This window comes from Rhinopithecus bieti, unplaced genomic scaffold (assembly GCF_001698545.2).
Source record: "Rhinopithecus bieti isolate Rb0 unplaced genomic scaffold, ASM169854v2 scaffold_72306, whole genome shotgun sequence".
In the NCBI taxonomy this organism is placed as follows: domain Eukaryota; kingdom Metazoa; phylum Chordata; class Mammalia; order Primates; family Cercopithecidae; genus Rhinopithecus; species Rhinopithecus bieti.
Genome location: NW_016827147.1, coordinates 350666 through 359501, shown reverse-complemented (window position 1 = coordinate 359501; position 8836 = coordinate 350666). Strand labels below are relative to the sequence as shown.

Genomic DNA, 8836 nt, shown 5'->3' with positions numbered 1-8836 from the left:
GGCTGGAGTGCAGTGGCCGGATCTCAGCTCACTGCAAGCTCCGCCTCCCGGGTTTACGCCATTCTCCTGCCTCAGCCTCCCGAGTAGCTGGGACTACAGGCGCCCGCCACCTCACCCGGCTAGTTTTTTGTATTTTTTAGTAGAGACGGGGTTTCACCATGTTAGCCAGGATGGTCTCGATCTTCTGACCTCGTGATCCGCCCGTCTCGGCCTCCCAAAGAGCTGGGATTACAGGCTTGAGCCACCGCGCCCGGCCTATTCCTCCCTTCTAAAGTACACACCTTAAATTATTAACTTTAAAGTTATTCATTATACCTTAAAAATTCAGTTGAGCATGTTCTCATAAAGCAAAAGGAACATTTCAGTCTGGTTTCAACAAGGTGTGATTTAGGGAACCTCTCAAAGAATGGTGGGGAGAAAAGGGATTTTAAGATGTATAACTGGCTTCTTCTGAACTCCAAATATGGAGAAACTTGAGCATCTCATTCAGTGTCTCTGTCCCCTTGTCTCCTTTGTGATATGCTGAAGGCTTTATAAACAGAAGGTTGGAGCGTAGTCAGCCAAGGTTTCAAAGGGGAGGCTACTTCTTACTCTATGTTTGTTAGGACTTTGATCTTATCTCTTTTGCTCATGTCAAATAAAGCTTCTGTTGTCCCAACAGCTACCCCAGTTTAGGAGCTGAAGAGAACAACAACACTATTTTTGCTGGAGAGACCCTGACTAGAGGGTGGGTGTGGGAACAGGCAGGCTAAACTGCAGAGAGCAGGCTGAGTGAGCCACAGAATGATGCACAGTCACCCTGTTTCAGAGAACTCCAGGGACCATCAGAATGAAGTCAGATTTCAGTGCAAAACTGTATATTTGGCCACTGTTTCCATACAATAAGGTAAAAATTAATCATAGCAAATGGCTGCTTATTAATAAAACCAAATTATTAAAATGGTCTAAATTGTAATGCCTTCTTAGTCATTCAAATTGCCCTGGGTTAGACTTAAAATTGACATTCAGGTTTAGAAATGTAACTCTAGCTATCAGAAGGAAATGATCCTAGTTATATGGTAAGAGATATTCTGTCATCTGTCATTCTTTACAGGAGAAAACTGATTGATCCAAGGACAAACCTATCTCCATTACTTGGCTGGAATCTCAGAAGTAAACCTACGAGGATTATGTATATTTACGGTCTAATCTGTCATGCCTACATAATAAACATCATGATGTGCCTTTATGATATTCTTCACTCTCTCTTCCTCAATCTTCACATCTACTTGGTCACCAACATTTATTAATTCTACATTAGAAGTTACTCTTGAATGAGGTTCCCCTTCCACTATCCCCTGTGTCACTAATGTGGGTCATCCGTCTACAAGATGCCAAGGTAATCATCCCAATAACCACAGGATAAATACACTCTCTTTGCACGCAGGATAAAACTCAACACCTTGGCAGGGTCTACAGCGTCCTTCGCAGTATAGCATCAGTTTAACATCATCTAACCTCATTGTCACCAAGGCCCCCTCTATTATTTATACACATGGGGAGTCCTCATTGTTCCTCAAACATCCCTCTCAGACCTCCAGCTTCAGAGAGACATTTTTTTTGGTCTTTCTTTGGTGAATTCCTAGCAATCTTTCAAGCACAGTTTCGAATGTTATATTCTCTGTAACGTTTTCTTTGACCCACCCATCTGCCATCCTCACTCCCACAGGTAGAATATCTGGGCTTCCTCTTGCTGCAACATTTTGCTCACGTCTCTTTGGGAATGCTTAACATGTTTTCCTGCCATAGTACAACATAGAGGCCAACTTCAAAGTTGAGTCTGTGACACGTCGTTGTGTGACCTCATTCAAACCACTGTACTTCCCTGTACTTAATTTCTTCAACTGTAAAATGTAAATGAATATGGCTACTAAACAGAGCTGTTTTAACAGTTCAATGATGTGTCAACACAGCTCCTGACCATGGTGAAAATTCAGCAAATAGAACTATAATTATTATTATGAATAATTGTTATGAATTATATAAGTAAATATCTATGTAAGGCTTATTAAAACTCTGTGAAGGTAAGAACTGTGGGTTTTTAACACAGTCTTTATCGCACATACACATAAATTATGTTTTTGTGCTTTATCTCCTGGATATTTGAATGGATTTTCTGTGTTTCAGTGTAACCCAGATGTAATATCCTTACCAGGTTCTTGTCTCTGGCAAGCATACCTAATCTGAAATGAATTCACCAAAGCTCAGCTAAACCATGATCAAATACAGGCAGCAACTACAGTGATTAAGTGATGTGCTAAGAATATTTATTCTTAATATTTATAGCTCTTCGTTTTAAAAATAGCCCAAAGAATTTTGGGAAAGATGATAACAGTGGGTAGGGTGAGTGTTCAAATGTGCACATATCCAGAATATACATTATCATAGAATCACTTAAATGTTTAAATTGTGTTTGTATTGCTCATTCTCAATAACTCTTTTAGATATCATAAACCTCTCCCAATCACCCAATGGAATTAAATTAATGCAGCTGTTTTGAATACTTGGCTTGAACAGAATTTTAATGATAAATATTCCTTCTGTATTTTATGTTTTATATCATATTCAGGCTCCTAAAGAAATATGCCATTTCAGGAACTTTAGTACCAACTTCCTAACAGTTCTTTGAAAGTGATATTAACTATATAACCAGATGAATGACAATTAAAATTACACTGATGAAAGCAGAAAAAAACAGCAAGTCTTGCAGTTTTCCATTGATTTCTCTGTTGCAGTAGCATTTTTTAACATGATAAAGCCCTCTTCCTGCATCATCCAGAATTCTCCACAATATTCTTAAATCAAATATATATATTTTTAAATTTTATATATATATATTTGTATACATACACACACCTGGCTTATCTTGGCTAATCAGGCAACATTTTTCTAAATTCTAGAGCTTACAGGGTCATTGCTGTCAGGTTGGGGAGGTATGATAACAACTGATATGTATTAACTGCCCTGTACTATTAAAAGCACTTAGCATATACTCAACTGTGGGTTTTTAACACAGTCTTTATGTGTTACACTTTAATGAAGGTCACAACTACCCATTTTGTTTTCCTCAATGAGTTATATTTCTGGCCTCATACTGCCCAGTTCATTTAATGATTGTTGCCTCTAGCAACAATTTCCACTAGAAATATTTTTAGTAACTAGTGGCATCTATCAATTACATTTCTTAGAATGTAGGGTTTAAATGGACAGTAATTCTGTGATTAACGAGAAATGAGTCAGAAGACCCCAATAAGCATTACTGGAAATGAGCACTCCTGGCTGTCTTTGTGTTACATGTGTTACATGGAAGGATATACTGAGATTCCCATTCACTGGAATCCGCAGCTCCGTGGTCCTGGACCAGGGGCACTGATGTCGGAGGTAGGAGACCTGAGGCATCATCTTCCCTTCATTGCTGACTAGCTTTAAAATCTCTCATTCATGTCTCTTCATATGGACTCGGTTGTCTCAGGTATAAATGTAAACTAAAAATGTCTGAAGGATACCATATTAGTCTCGAATATTTTAAGATCTCCGATAATTCTAAAATCTAGGATTTCTTTTATTTATTTGAAATCCAGAAAGTACATACTAGAATTTTATTCAAAAAAGCAAATTTGGAGATATGTCCTAGATCTAGCACATATATATTCTAACATACATTTCTGTTTCTGCACCTAAAGTTATCATACATTTTTATTTATGTTCCCTCGCTCTTCCTGGAATGTTTCATCTTCCACTCTTCTCCATTTTTATTCAGACCTTCCCCATTCTTCCTGATGATGTCCTGCCTACCAGTCCTCATGTAGTCACAATGCATCTCAAAGCCAACAAGTACTGATTACAATTTATTCTATGATATCAAATAAGCAGTGTGTCATTGACTCTTTCTATTATACCAGATATGCAGTGTGTCCCTAATTCTAACATGCATTTCTTATTTTAGTATCTCTCAAATCAGGATGTATCTTAACAATAGACGACATATTGCAAATATAACTAACTGCTTTTCTCCTTAAGTGGCACAAAAAGTAAGAATATATATCATAATTTCTGGCATCTTGCAGTCAATGGAAATTAGTCTTACTAGTATTTGAAATGCTACCTTATTCACTAGACATATCTTGTCTGTATATTTTACTTCTTCAACTTATATACGAGAACATAATTTTTATATTTTCATATTCCTGAACTCCATATTAATAATGTTTTAGAAATTCATCAAGAATTTGATTAACAATTACAGAACTACCATGACTCAAGGAACTAGAGTCTAGACTTCTGAACAAAGATTCAATTATAATGTCTTTATTGAGGTAGAGATATGGATCAATGTATTTTAAGAATTTTCAATGAGGATTAAATTAAAAGAATTCATTTATTCTTTATCACTAAGATATAACTAGATGTTTTCTTTTCTCATCATTTTCAGGCTTTCTCAGAATCTTAAGAATGATAAGAGTCTCTAACCATGTTTTGGACTTCCATTTATCTGCACAGAACTTTATGCTAACCTGAGGCAAAAAATAAGACAAATTTCTAAAAATATTTTCTCTATAACTGACTTTTTTTTTTGTCATAGTGAGATTTTATTCTGAGATATCCTCCACGAGATGGTGGAAGTGTTGATGTTCACTGAGTTTACAGCACTGTGTAAACTGCCCATCTCTCAACCAAATAAAGTCTACAATTAACAATGCAGAAATATCACTAAACATTCATTTTCTTAGGATCTGGGCAATAATGGCATACCTCTAAAATCCCTACTTAAATGTATATCAAATAAATTTTAGAATCCAATATTAATTTTCAAAATCACACAGAGGCCAGGCACAGTGGCTGGTGCCTGTAATCCCAGTATTTTGGGAGGCCGAGGTGGGCGGATCACCTGAGCTCAGGAGTTTGAGACGAGCCTGGTCAATGTGGCCAGACCCCATTTCTACTAGAAAAAAAAAACACAAAAATTAGCTGAGCGTGGTGGCACACGTCTCTAATCCTAATTACTTGGGAGGTCGAGGCATGAGAATCGCTTGAACCCAGGAAGCGGAGGTTGCAGTGAGCCAAGATGGAGCCACTGCACTCCAGCCTGGGTGACAAAGTGGGACTCCATCTCAAAAAATAAAAATAAAAAATAAAAATAAATCACACAGAACTGCATTTTTCTTATGATTATTGCTGCCTCTAGCCTGACAGAATACAGCACTGTGTTTTACCCCTCTTCTGGGCCCAAAAAAAGATTAATTTTATAAAAAATTGTTAAGCATTGGCCACATGTGAGTACTCTGCCAGCACAGTGAAAATGCAAAAATAAATTACCTTCAAGAGACCTACAGTCGAAAACAGATGTACAAGAATGGGACCCCATCTACCTCCTGAGAACATCACAGTTGTTTGGGAGCAGTGTCATGGGAAACGCTTTTTAAGCATAAATGTTTATATTGAGGCTGTGATGGGGAAGACATTATAGAAAACAGTATTTCATCTCCTTTACCTTAGGCAACAAAATAGCATAGATACCTTTAAAGGAACAAGTGCTAGAAGAAATAAAGATATTAAAAAATCAATATCCATGTGGGGCTAAAGGCAAGTTTTTACAGATCAGAAATAGACGAATTTTCTGAGCTCAGAAAAACAAGGCACCCAGGCATCAAGTTCCAAGAAAAAGAACTCACTTCAGAACTCTGAGAAATGTGTTAAAAGAGTTGCAATCTGCTCTCTCCTTCATACGGTCACAGAGATGCAGGAGGAGAATGTACATTTTTGACACGAAGACTCTGCAGGCACGTCACAGACCAACTCTGGCTGGGCAAGATCTAACTGCTATCTCTGGGTGCAGGCGTCAGACGACCAGGCCGGTTACAACACCAGGGCACCTTCTGAACAGCTGGGACTGACAACACAGAGGGTTTCCAGGACACACACTTTTTTCTTTGGAAATGTTTAACTCAGGTACAGACTAATGAAAAGGAAATACACCTTGGAGTCATAAATAGTTTTAGAATGAGAGCTAGTTGTGTAAATAATCTCGTTTTGTTTTGGAAATTGTACATGTGAATACTAGCTACAAGGATAAGTAAAGTCAAATACATTCTGTATTACAGAATCTAGAAAAATTTGGGCTGCAAAGATGTCCAGTGAGATACAATAACATTAAGAAATTAGGTTAAAAACAAGTAAATAAAAATATTGGTCATTTAAGAATTGCTATAAAGTTTATTCTAGTTCATCTACTAACCAAACTATGTTATCCTGAGTGTGTAAACTGGGTAAAGAAAATGAAGCAATTTGGGAGTTAACTGCCTAAATTGTGATTTTATTTAAAATTGTTCTCTTTTTAAAAATTCTTTGATTAAAAAAAATTTATGTAGCAATATAGCTACATTAATGCAATAACAGTTTCACAGGTGCAAACATAAGTTAAACTTATCAAACTGTACATTTTATACTCAAGTATACGTTAATAAATCTGCTAAAATATCTATGTAGGTATCTATGACGTTATACTAATACAATGAGACAACATAGCGGGTGCATAATATTTAAGGGATAATATTTTATATATTTTAGAGAGAGACTGATACTAATACTTTTTTCTGAGACAGGGTCTCACTCTGTTGCCCAGGCTAGAGTACAGTAGTGTGATCATGGCTTACAGAAGCCTTAACTTCCCTAGCTCAGGTGATCCTCCCACCTCAGCCTCCCCAGTAGCTTGGACTATAGGCATGTGCCAACATACCTGTCTAATTTTTGTGTTTTTGCAGAGACAGGATTTCACCATGTTGCCCAGGCTGGTCTCATACTCCTGAGTTCAAGCAATCCACCCACCTTGACCTCCCAAAGTTCTGGAATTACAGATGTGAGATGCTGTGCCCGGCCATTAATCATAGATTTAAATCCATTTATTCAGGTACCCTTTCCTTCAGAAGTAGGAGAATTTATTGAATCAGCTGTGATGAAAGGGTAATAACATTAAATGATCAGTCAAATTAGGGACAACTGTAATCCTGGTGAATAATGAAAATAAAATTTTAGCTGCAATTGCTGTATATCTGTAAATATTGCAAATCTGTATCTTGCTACATATGGGTAGAAAATGCTTTGGCAGAAGTCAAAACCTGTAGATTAGAGAAGAAAATAATCTTCCTCCAAAAAACAGATACAATAAGTGGTAAGCATGGCACTTTATTTAAATCTTACCATATTTAATTCCAGCTCCCACATGTATTGGCTATCTGATAGTTGTGGGAAGAAAAATTTCTCTTAAATTATGAAAGTTTAATTTGTTACTTTCAATGACTTTTTGTTGAAGAGATTAGGGAAATTCTTAGACTCCCTCTCTTCTGACTTAATTTCCATAAGATCTTTTAGAATAGATAAACTCGAGAAGAAAAGACCAGAGGAAAGAATGTATACATGTAGTGTCATTCTAACAGGAAATGACATTTGGCTATGAAGAACTGTCTTTGCTGGAACTCTCCATCCTTTTGAAGTTTTGAATGTCATAAACCAGACACTGGATAACCCAGTGTAACTAAGAGGGAATATACATATAAACAGTTAATACGTCTGTTTGAAATTTTGGACTGAACAGGTATAAAAATAAAGCAGGAAAAAAGAATGAGAGTACCAGTGGGGGAAAACCACTTACTTCTGATTTTATGCACACACAAATACATATACATATATAAACAAAATAGCACTTATCATGTGGTTTGATAGGCAGAAAAAGCAACCATGAAAATATATATTTTAACTAAAAAGTTTGCAAAGACTCTCAAGGTCCCGCCTTCTTGCCTTGTCAAATTTTGTGTAAAGGCTCAGTGAGACCACATTTGCTGAGGATACTTCCTTGACAGCTGAGTAATAGAGTGTATTGGCAATGCCAAGACTTAATGGCCTTCAGTGAATAGTGCATACGCTGACATTTGGCAGATTTAGGGCTGTGGTTATGTAAAGGGTGGGTGCAATATTAAAGATTGGCCCCTCCTTAAATAGTCATAGTCCAAGAGAATAAAGGCAATGCAAACTCTTAATAGCAATGTCTTTTAGTCTATAAAACTAGTTAGGAGTACAAATGGTTTCATTTAAAAATCAATATCAAAACACTTAATCCTAGCATGTGTAAAGATGAAAGAAGTACTATTCTACTACAGTATCATATAATTAAAATAACTGAGACATACTGTGGCTTGTAGTTTTCATGAAGAGTCCCTTGCTCCCCCCACCATGAAATGACATTTTTAAAAAAAAATTAATGTAGGCCAAGAGTGGTGGCTCATGCCTGTAATCCCAACACTTTGGGAGGCCGACGCAGGCAAATCGCTTGAGGCCAGGAGTTCAAGACCAGCCTGGGTAACATGGCAAAACCATGTCTCTACTAAAAATATAAAAATTAGCCGGGCATGGTAGTGCATGCCTGTAGTCCCAGCTACTGGGGAGGTTGAGGCATGAGAATCACTTGAACCTGGGAAGCAGACGTTGCAGTGAGCCAAGATCCCGCCATATTGCACTCCATCCTGGGTGACAGAGTGAGAGTCTGTCTCAAAAAAAAAAAAAAAAAAAAACACCCAAAATAATAACATGTATGGGCAAAGTAGTTTGTGAAAATGACAGATAAGGACACATACATAATAAGTTTAAAAATGATTGTGGATGATGACTACTCTAGCAGAAAGATGCAACAATCATGTTCTTTGAAGAATTAGTTTTAAACTTGTCTTCAACTTGGGGATTATTACTAATCATGGTGGATTATCCCAGTTTTTTTTTTTTTTTTTTTTTTTTTTTTTTTTTTTTT

At 36.8% G+C, this 8836-nt stretch overlaps 1 long non-coding RNA gene across 3 annotated transcripts in view; it reads right to left on the bottom strand.

The window, feature by feature from the left end:
• The window catches only part of LOC108523204 (uncharacterized), a 46976-nt gene that overhangs the window by 11718 nt on the left and 26422 nt on the right, over positions 1-8836 (bottom strand). The window contains exons 1-2 of one of the 3 annotated variants that reach the window (XR_001883749.1): positions 6776-6814; positions 5712-5995 (exon numbers count right to left, since the gene is read on the bottom strand). The exons of the other annotated variants lie outside the window; for them this stretch is intronic. This is a non-coding gene — a long non-coding RNA (uncharacterized LOC108523204). Of the gene's footprint in view, positions 1-5711; positions 5996-6775; positions 6815-8836 lie in introns of those variants that run through there. 3 annotated transcript variants of the gene reach the window in all.